General features: G+C 43.7%; 1 protein-coding gene across 1 annotated transcript in view; it reads left to right on the top strand.

The window, feature by feature from the left end:
* Positions 1 to 2,739: 2,739 nt before the first annotated feature.
* LOC126458187 (carcinine transporter-like) overlaps positions 2,740 to 12,411 on the top strand; it is a 116,209-nt gene continuing 106,537 nt past the window's right edge. Inside the window, exon 1 of the mRNA XM_050095063.1 lies at positions 2,740 to 2,839. The gene's annotated coding sequence lies outside the window, so the exon portion shown is untranslated. The remainder of the gene's footprint in view (positions 2,840 to 12,411) is intronic.

The raw sequence follows: 12,411 nt of genomic DNA, 5'->3' as shown, positions 1-12,411 counted from the left end.
CTCAAAGTTGTAGATAGAATCTGCACTAGTCCAGAAATTACTTCATTACTCGGTCCGAAGCAGATAAATAAATTGATAGCACGACACAGCAGTAACTACATAAGGCCTACTATAGTGTTGTGTACAGTATGGTTCAAATGGCTCTAAGCACTATGGGACTTAACATCTATGATCATCGGTCCCCTAGAACTTAGAACTACCTAACCTAAGGACAGCACACAACACCCAGTCATCACGAGGCAGAGAAAATCCCTGACACCGCCGGGAATCGAACCCGGGAACCTGGGCGTGGGAAGCGAGAACGCTACCGCACGACCACGAGCTGCGGACTGTGTACAGTATTATTAGTATTATTATTAGTAGTATTACTATTACTATTAGTAGTTGTGGTTAGACTGAAAGCATTAACATCCTGAAATCTGCCAATTTCTGCCATTTCAGAAGCAACGAGTACAACAATAAAATGATTTACGAACAGTAAGTATAGTGCACACTTTTTAATTTGGTTGATTTTAAAAACGGTTGCAGTGTGCAGGTCAAACAAGTACCGCAGTCGAGAGGAGTAGTGTTGGGGAAGTATGTTTTCTAACGTGTATCTACGGAGTTGTGAGTAGCAATTCCGATGCACTACGGATTCCTTGGTCATTCTAACACACATACGTGTATCTACGGAGTTGTGAGTAGCAATTCCGATGCACTACGGATTCTTTCGTCATTCTAACACACATACACACACAATCTAAATACAGTTCATCTTTCATCATTTTCAAAACTCAAGTGTTCCAAGAAAAGTCTTTACTTCTACAATTTAGTTATGTGCTAAAGTTGGTGATAACGTGGGGGAGTAATATCTAATTGCACACAGGGGTAATGGGATAAGAAATGTTGGGAACCACTGAACTGTAGTGATCGTTACTCTGTAAGCCTAGTAGTGGTTTGATTACCATACTGAGGTAACAACAGAAGCAAGTACCACCTTACGTGCGTCAGCCGTTATCGAAAGCCAATCTCCAAAGCACCAGTTCGGTAACAATGTGGTCATGTAACATTAGAAAGACAGAAAAGAGAAAGTTGGACAATTAGTGTGCAAGATCCACAACATTAACTGTCGAAAACTTGAATTGTGTTGCCTGTACAGGAAAGGACCTTCAAACAGGTCCATGACTCAAATACACTGAAGAGGGAAAGACACTGGTACACCTGCCTAATATTGTGTAGGGCCCCCGTGAGCATGCAGAAGTGCCACAGCACGACTTGGCGTAGACTCGACTAACGTCTGAAGTAGTGCTGGAGAGAACTGACATCATGAATCCTGCAGGGCTGTCCATAAATCCGTAAGAGTACGAGGGGATGGAGATCTCTTCTAAACAGCAGGTTGCAAGGCATCCCAGATATGCAAAATAATGTTCATGTCTGGAGAGTTTGGTGGCCAGCGGAAGTCTTTAAACTCAGAAAAGCGCTTCTGGACGTGTAGGATGCCGCATTGTCCTGCTGGAATTGCCCAAGTCCGTCGGAATGCACAGTGCACATGAATGGATGCAGATGATCAGACAGGATGCTTACGAACGTGTCACCTGTCAGAGTAGTTAGATCGGTTGTCAGAGTAGTATCTAGACCTATCAGGGATCTCATATCACTCCATATGCGCACGCCCTCCGGCCTACACCGTTACAGAGCCTCCACCAGCTTGAACAGTCCTCTGCTAACATGCAGGGTCCATGGATTCATGAGGTTGTCTCCATACCCGTACACGTCCATCGGCTCGATACAGTTTGAAACGAGACTCGTCCGACCAGGCAACATGTTTTTAGTCATCAACAGCCAATGTCGGTGTTGACGGACCCAGGCGAGACGCAGTGGGCCTTTGGCTCCGAAAGCCAATATCGATCATGTTTCGTTGAATGGTTCGCACTCTGATACTTTTTGATGCCTCGGCATTGAAATCTGCAGCAATTTTCCGAAGGGCTGTATCTCTGTCACGTTGAAAGATTCTCTTCAGTCGCTGTTGGTCGCGTTCTTGCAGTATCTTTTTTCCGATCGCAGCGATGTCGGAGACTTGATGTTTTACCGGATTCCTGAAATTCACGGTACACGCTTGGTATCGTGGTACGGGAAAATCCGCACTTAATCGCTACCACGGAGATACTGTGTCCCATAACACCACTTTCAAACTCACTTAAATCTTGATAACCTGCCATTGTAGCAGCATTAACAACTGCGCCAGACACTTGTTGTCTTATATAGACGTCGTCGACCGCAGCGCCGTATCCTGCCTGTTTACATATCTCTATATTTGAATAAGCATGGCTATACCAATTTCTTCGGCGCTTCAGTGTATAACGAAAGGGACTGCAGTAGAGCAGCAATGGCGTATTCACGTTTACAGATTCGTTGTGATCAGGAGTGAATTTACAACGGAATGCCGCAGACACGGGGTGTGGACCCCGTTTCTAAAGGCAGATCAGCTGCTAAGGAACACCGAATGCAGGTTGGCGATAGAGCAGGATGCCCCACGGGAGCGCGTTGGAAGGTCCCTTCCCGGCAGACATGACTTGCTGTTTGTCCCGCCCTCTCCCTCCGCCGCTGCCCTACTCCCCTCACGTGACGGCCCCACGCCTTGTTGCGTTGTGCCGGCGTTCAAGTGACCGCCGGCTGCGGAACAACTGTCCGTAGTTTGCTCAAGTGTTTAATGTGCAGCCCGGACCGTGCGAAGGTCGCGCGTGTCCTGCAAAGTGGCGGCAGTTATCCAATGAGGCTCCGTGCTGTGACGGTCGCTGGACGCTCCAGTCCACTCCAGTCAAGCGCCGGGGGGGTTCGGCTGGCTACCTGCGCCGAGGCGGTGAGTTCCAGCTCAGACCACATAGGCCCACATCACTGGTCGTCAAACTTCCGCCCGCCTCAAGAGTTCATGCGGCCCGCGATTCTCAGCCATATTTTATGATAAGACTAGCTGACCAAACTCGGCATTACAGGGGTATTCATTTCGTCAATTTTCTGTTAAAAACGAAAACAAAAAATGAGCTTTGTTTGTAATGTAATATCGAAAAAACTTCTTTTACATGCCTTCGTCAAAACACCTGTGAAATTATGAAACAAAGAAATAAACTTAATGTACAAATGTATAATAAAATAAAAGACATCAATAAAATAAAAGACGGTAACGTAGTACAATGCTGCTATAATTGTTACTTGCTAAACGTTTTACATTAGCAGTAGTCCTATTTCGGCATTGTTGCCATCTTCAGGCTATCTGCAACCAAATACGCTTTGTTGAAAGTTATAACATTATAACAAACAACAATTTTGTTTTACTGTGTGCTAGTACTTACTTTCATATAGCATCGTGGCGCTGTCGCTGTCTTATTATCTTGCTGTTGTATAGGTCGTTTTGTGGGGCGGCGGGTTACTAATAATAATATATTATCATTCATAAGTAATAGGAGAAAATATTTGAAATATTAGAATATTGTCGAATGGCTGGGTGCGAAGTGAAGACTAGTCTTGGCTCTCGGGCTGTATTTACTCGTATATATACGGCGCAGCGGACGGCCAAGGGAACACCTGCTCTTGTCCGCCCTATGCCCACGGTAGCGGCCTCTAAACGGCCGCTTTCTCGTACACAGTTGTGTATTAATTTAGTATCTTCGTAATTTTTGTATGCATTTAGTTAAATTTGTTAAAATCACAGTAAAAGCTTTAGCTCGCCAGCATTTAAACTTTGCCGTCTAGAATTTTCAGAACGGAACTGACAGTAGAGCCTGACCTCTGAACTACAACTTTAAGAGACGTTGTGTTTGATATTATTTTCATCCAAGCCTTGAAACCAGTTATAGCTCTGCTATTTAATAGGTTTCATCACCTGCTTTAACCAAACTTTCTAGCATTAATATAACAGATACTTAATCTACCGCCGCGCGGGATTAGCCGAGCGGTTTTAGGCGCTGCAGTCATGGACTGTGCGGCTGGTCCCGGCGGATATTCGAGTCCTCCCTCGGGCATGGGTATGTGTGTTTTTCCTTAGGATAATTTAGGTTAAGTAGTGTGTAAGCTTAGGTTGAAATGGTTCAAATGGCTCTGAGCACTATGGGACTTAACTTCTGAGGTCATCAGTCCCCCAGAACTTAGAACTACTTAAACCTAACTAACCTAAGGACATCACACACATCCATGCCCGAGGCAGGATTCGAACCTGCGACCGTAGCGGTCGCGCGGTTCCAGACTGTAGCGCCTAGAACCGCTCTGCCACTCTGGCCAGCGTGTAAGCTTAGGGACTGATGACCTTTGCAGTTAAGTCCCATAAGATTCGACACACATTTGAACATTTGAACTTAATCTACTACAAATATGGACGTTTTAGTTCCAAATTTAGTTTTCTGCAGATTACTCGAAAACTATTAGAGGTGGCTCAGTGAGGTTACATAATTAATGTTTTTATGTTGAACTGAAGCTGCATACAAATTTTCATATTTCTACGTCTAATATTTAACTCCTTCAATTTTTCTTAAAAACGCGGATTCTAACCAAAATATTTGTTTAATCACTTTGAGACTTGCACCAGTTAATTTTGACATACGTCTGCACATTATAACCAGTTTTTGGGTTTCTAGCCTTATTATTTAGCGCCACTTATTATTTTCTTAAAACGATGTATTCAGGGGAAAATATTGACCCGATCATACTGAGATTTGACAGTTTACAAATTAATATACTAAATCACATGCTAACAAAGTTTGGAAAAGCAACTGTAACTTTTCATTCCATTACTAAATTATGGTGCAATACTTGTGTGATACGCACAGACGCGTTGTGCTGCCGTGGCGCTACTAGCGGTGAAATGGGGTAAATCCTGGCACACTCGCTCGCCTCTGTATCCCTCCAGTGATACAGCGCTTGTTTCACAACAGTTTCCAACTGCAGCCAAGTTCTTAAATATTCCTCTTAATCTCTATTAATTGCTGTTGTTCGCAGATTTAAGCTAGGTCTTTTATCTCTTGGACATACTGTTGTGGGTTTGACAGCTACGATTGACAGCTAATCCAGCGATGCTGTATGGTTACAATTTGTTTATTCATTTGTCTGTGTATCGTAATTATCAATTGAGTGTGTAAGTACATTATCCAAATTAAGGAGCAGTGTATTTCAATACGCTGGGCGCAGGTGCTTCGCATGTCTACAACGAAATTTGGAAAACGTCTCTATATAACGCCTCTTCATAGCTCTACAGATATCCATTCTCTTTGCCTACAGCAGTTTGCGCTACGCAGTTGAAAGATATCAAAAGCGCTGGCAGATGTTAGGGATTTCGTTTAGTTGAGGCGACTATAGGAGCATCTTAATGGCAAAGATAAATACACTACTGGCCATTAAAATTCTTACATCAAGAAGAAATGCAGATGATAAATGGGTATTCATTGGACAAATATATTATACCAGAACTGACATGTGATTACATTTTCACGCAATTTGGGTGTATACATCCTGAGAAATCAGTACGTAGAACAACCACCTCTTTCCGTAATAACGGCCTTGATACGCCTGGGCATTAAGTCAAACATAGCTTGGATGGCGTGTACAGGTACAGCAGCCCATGCAGCTTCAATGCGATACCACAGTTCATCAAGAGTAGTGACTGGCGTATCGTGACGAGCCAGTTGCTCGGCCACCATTGACCAGACGTTTTCAACTGGTGAGAGATGTGGAGAATGTGCTGGCCAGGGCGGCAGTCGAACATTTTCTGTATCCAGAAAGGCCCGTACAGGACCTGCAACATGCGGTCGTGCATTATCCTGCTGAAATGTAGGGTTTCGCAGGGATTCAATGAAGGGTAGAGCCACGGGTCGTAACACATCTGAAATGTAACGCCCACTGTTCAAAGTGCCGTCAATGAGAACAAGAGGTGACCGAGATGTGTAACCAATGGCACCCCATACCATCATGCCGGGTGATACGCCAGTATGGCGACGACGAATACACGCTTCCAATGTGCATTCACCACGATGTCGCCAAACACGGATGCGACCATCATGATGCTGTAAACAGAACCTGGATTCATCCGAAAAAATGACGTTTTGCCAATCGTGCTCTCATGTTCGTCGCTGAGTACACCATCGCAGGCGCTCCTGTCTGTGATGCAGCGTCAAGGGTAACCTCAGCCACGGTCTCCGAGCAGATAGTCCATGATGCTGCAAACGTCGTCGAACTGTTCGTGAAGATGGTTGTTGTTTTGCAAACGTCCCCATCTGTTGACTCAGGGATCGAGACGTGGCTGCACGATCCGTTACAGCCATGCGGATAAGATGCCTGTCATCTCGACTGCTAGCGATACGAGGCCGTTGGGATCCAGTACGGTGTTCCGTATTACCCTCCTGAACCCACCGATTCCATATCCTGCTAACAGTCATTGGATCTCGACCAACGCGAGCAGCAATGTCGCGATACGATAAACCGCAATCGCGATAGGCTACAATCCGACCTTTATCAAAGTTGGAAACGTGATGGTATGCATGCATTTGTCCTCCTTACACGAGGTATCACAACAACTTTTCACCAGCAACGCCGGTCAACTGCTGTTTAGTGTATGAGAAATCGGTTGGAAACTTTCCTCATGTCAAACAACCTTGTGTGAATGCTCTGAAAAGCTAATCATTTGCATATCACAGCATCTTTTTCCTGTCGGTTAAATTTCGCGTCTATAGCACGTCATCTTCGTATGTAGCAGTTTTAATGGCCAGTAGTGATATGGCACTTTTTCATGCGTCTCTTTATTTATGACGTAATATCTCTTAAAATGTGTCTCGTAGAATGTCATATTTGTGTAGATACGTTCAGCGGTATATGTGCGTATTCTTTGACAAATATGTTGTGAATTGAGTTAGTAGCAAAGATGTAATAACTTTTAAACGTCATGAATGATGCAACATTTTTTCGCACATCTCTGGTTTATGACGTCATATCCCATAATCTATGTGTCATACAATGATATAATTTTGTAGGTACTTTCAGCGGCGTATGTGAATATTGTCTGTAAAACGTGTTGCGAATAGAGTAACTAGTACAAAAGTAATAAATTAAAACGTCGTGCACAATGAGACAGTTTTTCAGTGTTTATGACGTCGAATCTGCTGAACTACCTCTGGTACTATGATATAATTTTGCAGGTGCGTTTAGCGACGTATTTGGGTACTATCTGCGAAATTTATTGCGAATAGAGTCACTAGCACAGAAGCAATAAATTTGAACGCCATTCTCGATGCAGATTTTTTTACGCATCGCATTGTTTATGACGTTATATTTCTTGAACTAAGTTAGGTTAGTGGCTCTTACCCCCACAGCGATTGTTGCCTGACAGTAAGCGTTATGTGTACCAAGTTCGGTTGCAATTGGTCCATTGGTTTTGAAGGAGATGTCGAAATTACGCACACACATACATATAGTCAGTTCCACAAGACGCTGTACGCCATTATCAGTATGAAATAAAAGACACTATTATAAATACATGTTTAAAAGAAAATACATGTTATTACTAATTGCACAATTACCTAATACTTAATCCAATCACCGCCGTTATGGATTATAGCTTGGCGCCTTTTTGGCAAGCTTTTCACGAGATTTTCTGCATATTCTCTCGTTAACGATCTCCATATCGTCCTCATTTTATAAGACAGCTGCTTTCCTTTAAACTTTATCTCAATATATGACCAAAAATTTCGATCGGATTTGCATCCGGAGACGTTGCAGGCCAATCCATCGTGGACACCCCACTCTCTTGTTTCCACTCTGTACAGAGATGGCTGCGATGCTTCGGATCATTATCCTCTTGGAGCACCCAGTTTGACTCGCTTGAACCAAATAGATCCTTAACGGACCACAGAAGGCATTTTTGATAAATATTTCACATTTTTTAGCGTTTAAACTGGCTGTAAATAAGTGCAAACAGCCAAAACTGCAACCGACAAAAGAACACATTCAACTCTCACGCTATTAATCTATACACTGTGCAAAAGCGCATTGGTTACAGATTCGAGACCACTACCAGAGATATCCCTGCAGACGTTACATTTGACATTATAGCGAACACTTTATTGTGGAAGTAACTGTACATACATTTTTATAATATGTATGGATACACCTATCAACTAACAGTCGATTTCTAAAATATCAATAAGAGCGCCTCTAACCGCGCGGCCACTCAGAGCGGCAATAATATTTCAAGGTGCGTTTAATTTTAGTTCCTGTTTGTGAAGTCGGCCGTGATCTAAGTAACATTGGCCGCTTACGTCAGCAGCAGAGGAGTTAAATAGCACGGACACTGTGGGTGTAAAGGATGTGAGAGGCGGAATGTTTGTTTGTCGTCCAATGATGACAACTCACGAGCGAGAGAGATTAGCATGGGTCAGCCGCTATGGTACAAATTCTGACAAGGAAGTTACATGTATTCACGGATGCGCATTGTAGAGACGGTCATCTTCAAATGACGTACATATTTCTAGCAAGGAATATGAAATTAAATTAAGACTGTTGTAAAGCGACGCAATAGGTACAAGGAAAATGACATTCAAAATATACAGTTTTAACATATTTCGGGATAACGAAAAGATTCTGCGGTGATCGGTAATTTTCGCAGGAACATAGTCAAAGATCATTTTCTCCTGAGTTTACACATAGTGGATATGTCTCTGCTTAGCATTTATGATCGGTGACTGTGCACTTTCTTGGACATCACAAAATAATGAGATGCAAATTGTATCCTGCAGTCGAACGTAAAAACTATACCGATTTATCCCATACGACTAAAAGAAATTGGACAATTATTATCGTTGAAATTATATTTTCCTTTTTTTTAATACGCACTTGATTACAGATGCATTGACATCAAATGAAAGTGTTTTCCATAGTAGAACGAGAGGCCTATTGGACGCGTTGAGGCCTACCTAGTATGTGTAAGGTCGCCGTTGCAGGTGTGCTCACTAACCATTAGGAGCGGCTGTGTCACTGTACTTTAGATGAACAAGTTGCACTTGAGGTGCCCGTCCTATTATCTCCTATTGTTTAGTTGACTATACACGCTATTGTGTTGGCATAGGAGTGTCGCTTTAAGGCGGCAGCCAGACAGTGGACAGCCGAATGCTGCGGACCATCTGGAACGTTCTCCGGATGGATGGAGTTATGCCGGTAAATTTTCCTTTTGTGTTGTCTAGGACCGTTGCCTCAAGGCATGCCGCGTATCGCGAGTGACAGTGGAGGGCCTGGTTGGGCCTACGGCAGTAGACAGGTAGGAAGTTGAGCCTCAGAAAAACAGCAGCGGGTGGGCAGTGGGGGAACGAGACGTTCTGCGGAGCATCTGGTCGTTTGAAGATGCATGTGTCCTCCCTGTCGGTGGATGGAGGGAGGCATGGTTGAGGGGGAGGGGGAGGCGTGGGGGGAGGTGAGAGGGCCCTGGTTTTCAGCAGTTTGTGATTGTACATCGAGGAGAACGCACGTCCAACTACCGCCCCCTCTGCAGTCCTTTAGGACGACAATTCTCCCAGTACATGTGTTGCATTATGACTCGTTCATGACAAGTGCTGGTTTCCTTTTTTTCACATTTTCGAAGTGTAATTAGAACTGTGACGCGTTTTTTCATCAGTTGTGATAGAGTGTATTGTCTTTGATTTCCTGGGCTGCAGGATGGCTTTTGAGTAGGCGGCTGTAGCGAACTCTGACATCCAACAGCGATAGATAGTGTATGCTTACAGGTAACACACTTATTAAACTCTTCTCTGTCCAACACCAGCACCTCATCAGTTGAATGTATTTCCCACCAAAAAGAATAAAGATAGTACCTTACACCTCTGCCTTTTTCCCGCCAGCTTGTAGGTGAAGGGTAGATTTCGAGTGTGTCTCTCTTCCTCTCCTGCAATTGGGCAGTTTCCATGTGTTGGAGGGAGCGCGGGGAGGGGTGCACTTGTGCTTTCCATCCAGTAGAATCAAGGTTCGATTCCCAGGGAGGGCACCACCATTTTTAATTTCCCGTTAATTCTAAGCTTCTCCGGACAATTTCCATGTGTTAGGGGGTGCACCTGGGCTTTCCATCCAATAGAATCAGGCTTCGAGTCGAGGAAAGTGTACCACCAATTTTAATTTCCCATCAGTGCCAAGTGCCCCTTGTAACATAATTGTTTTAAGGGGGGTGAACTTCGGCTTTCCAACCAGGAGGACAAAGGTTCAAGTCCGGGAAAGGGCAAAGCCAATTTTAATTTCCCGCAAAATTCCTGAGTGGAGGGTGAGATGGCGCGTCAGCACAGCCCTGGGACAAAGAAATTCCCACCAAAATTCGATATTCCCAGCAATAGGGTAGGTTAGGAGAGGGGGAAGGTGAAGACGGGGAGGGGAGGAGGGGCCTGAGGCACACATGCGCGCTAAGAAAAACGCGTGTGGTCATCCGGGGTCCGGAATGGGCGTGGTCGGGGGCGGGGGTGGGTGTTGTAGGGGTTGGGGGGTGCTTGATTGATCAGTTTAATTATTTTGCATATTATTCTGATATCAACATTGCACCCGTAACCCCATCTCCTTTCTACTGATGTGGATGACAGAGAATTATGTTGAATAATGTTTATTCAAGAAATGACATCGCAGATTAACAGGTAGCTGTCCTACGATATTCAGTGAAAATACAGACAGAAAATGCCCTTATCAAATGCAATGAAGCTACATTGAGAGAATGGTAGCAAAACCCCGAAACTAAATAGTGATCAAAGATATAAAAAAGCTAACCCAATTTCGTAATCACAATACACAAAATATTCACCAGCTCAAAACAGTTCAGAGTTCGATATGATGATTTGCAAATTAGCACATGCAACATGATGAGTAGAAACTCACATAATGTCTAACCTAAGCTCCGCAGTACAAGCAGAAAAAGTCAGAGTCTTCTCCAGGAGCCAGCCGGAGTGGCCGAGCGGTTCTAGGCGCTTCAGTCCGGAACCGCGCTGCTGCTACGGTCGCAGGGTCGAATCCTTCCTCGAGCAGGATGTGTGTGATGTCCTTAGGTTAGTTAGGTTTAAATAGTTCTAAGTTCTAGGAGACTGATGACCTCAGATGTTAAGTCCCATAGTGCTCAGAGCCATTTTTTCTTCTCCAGGAACACATTCAGACCCCACGAAATATAAAATTCCTTCAAAAGGTAGAGTGTTGTAGCTGTCGTCCACCAACCAGAATCAATCACCTACACGGTTGAATATCACTCATTGCCACAGGCAGGTCTACCTACTCCAAGCACAAACGTAAAAGTATCCAGAAACGCTCCCTTGAGCTCTTCAGTGGAAAGGTTCCAGTCTTCAGTTGTCTCCCTTTATTTTTATTTTTTTTTTTTTTTTTTGGTCATCAGTCTACTGACTGGTTTGATGCGGCCTGCCACGAATTTCTTTCCTGTGCTAACCTCTTCATCTCAGAGTAGCACTTGCAACCTACGTCCTCAATTATTTGCTTGACGTATTCCAATCTCTGTCTTCCTCTACAGTTTTTGCCCTCTACAGCTCCCTTAGTGTTCTGCTACTGTCTGCTTTCCCATAGGCTGAAGGCCATCCCCACGAAAAAGCATTGTTCTTAAGTTCTATGGACATAATTTGGCTCGACAACTTCCCAGACTAAGCTAATGTATTGCAACAATATTTAAATAAAGAAATATTATAAATATTCAGTCACGCATAGCTCATTCACAATAATTAGAGATAAATGTTTCTTCAGAAATTAATAAGCTAGTAATAATAATCAGCGTATGGCATTGGTGGCCGGGAGACCCCTCGCGGGGCGGTTCGGCCGCCGCACCACTTCGGCGACTTGCGGGTGAATGAGGATGAAATGATGATGAAAGACACACAACAGCCAGTCATTTCGAGGCAGAGAAAATCCCTGACCCCGCCGGCAATCGAACCCGGGACCCCGTGCGTGGGAAGCGAGAACGCTACCGTAAGACCACCCGCCGCGGACAATAAGCTAGTATTATCGCGCTAGTGCATTCATTTTAAATGACGATGAATTGTCGTTAAATATTGTTAAAACAATTATTGATATCTTCTTGACAGAAGCGTCTTTTGGGTCTCTTTTCAGTTGTGTTGTCCGGCAGCACATGCGATTGACCGCTTATAAATTATCAGTTTTTTAATAGCAATTGCAATGAACATTAAAAAAAGTTACTGGAAAAGTAGTAAACTGGTCATTAAATAACGACACAAATATATCATAATATGAGGTATTCATATGCTGTGTGATTGTGGAGAATACAATGTCCTGACAAATATTTGAGTAATAAGAAAGATATAAATAGATGATAAGTCAGTAAATAAAATATATACAGATGAGTGGCTTTCCGAGATGATAGGTGTTCTTCAGTACTATCATATGAGACATCGTTTTTCGAAATCGCTTTAAGCG

Source organism: Schistocerca serialis, chromosome 2 (genome assembly GCF_023864345.2).
Source record: "Schistocerca serialis cubense isolate TAMUIC-IGC-003099 chromosome 2, iqSchSeri2.2, whole genome shotgun sequence".
NCBI lineage: Eukaryota > Metazoa > Arthropoda > Insecta > Orthoptera > Acrididae > Schistocerca > Schistocerca serialis.
Note: the sequence above shows the minus strand (reverse complement) of the source record. Positions and strands in the feature narration are given on the sequence as shown.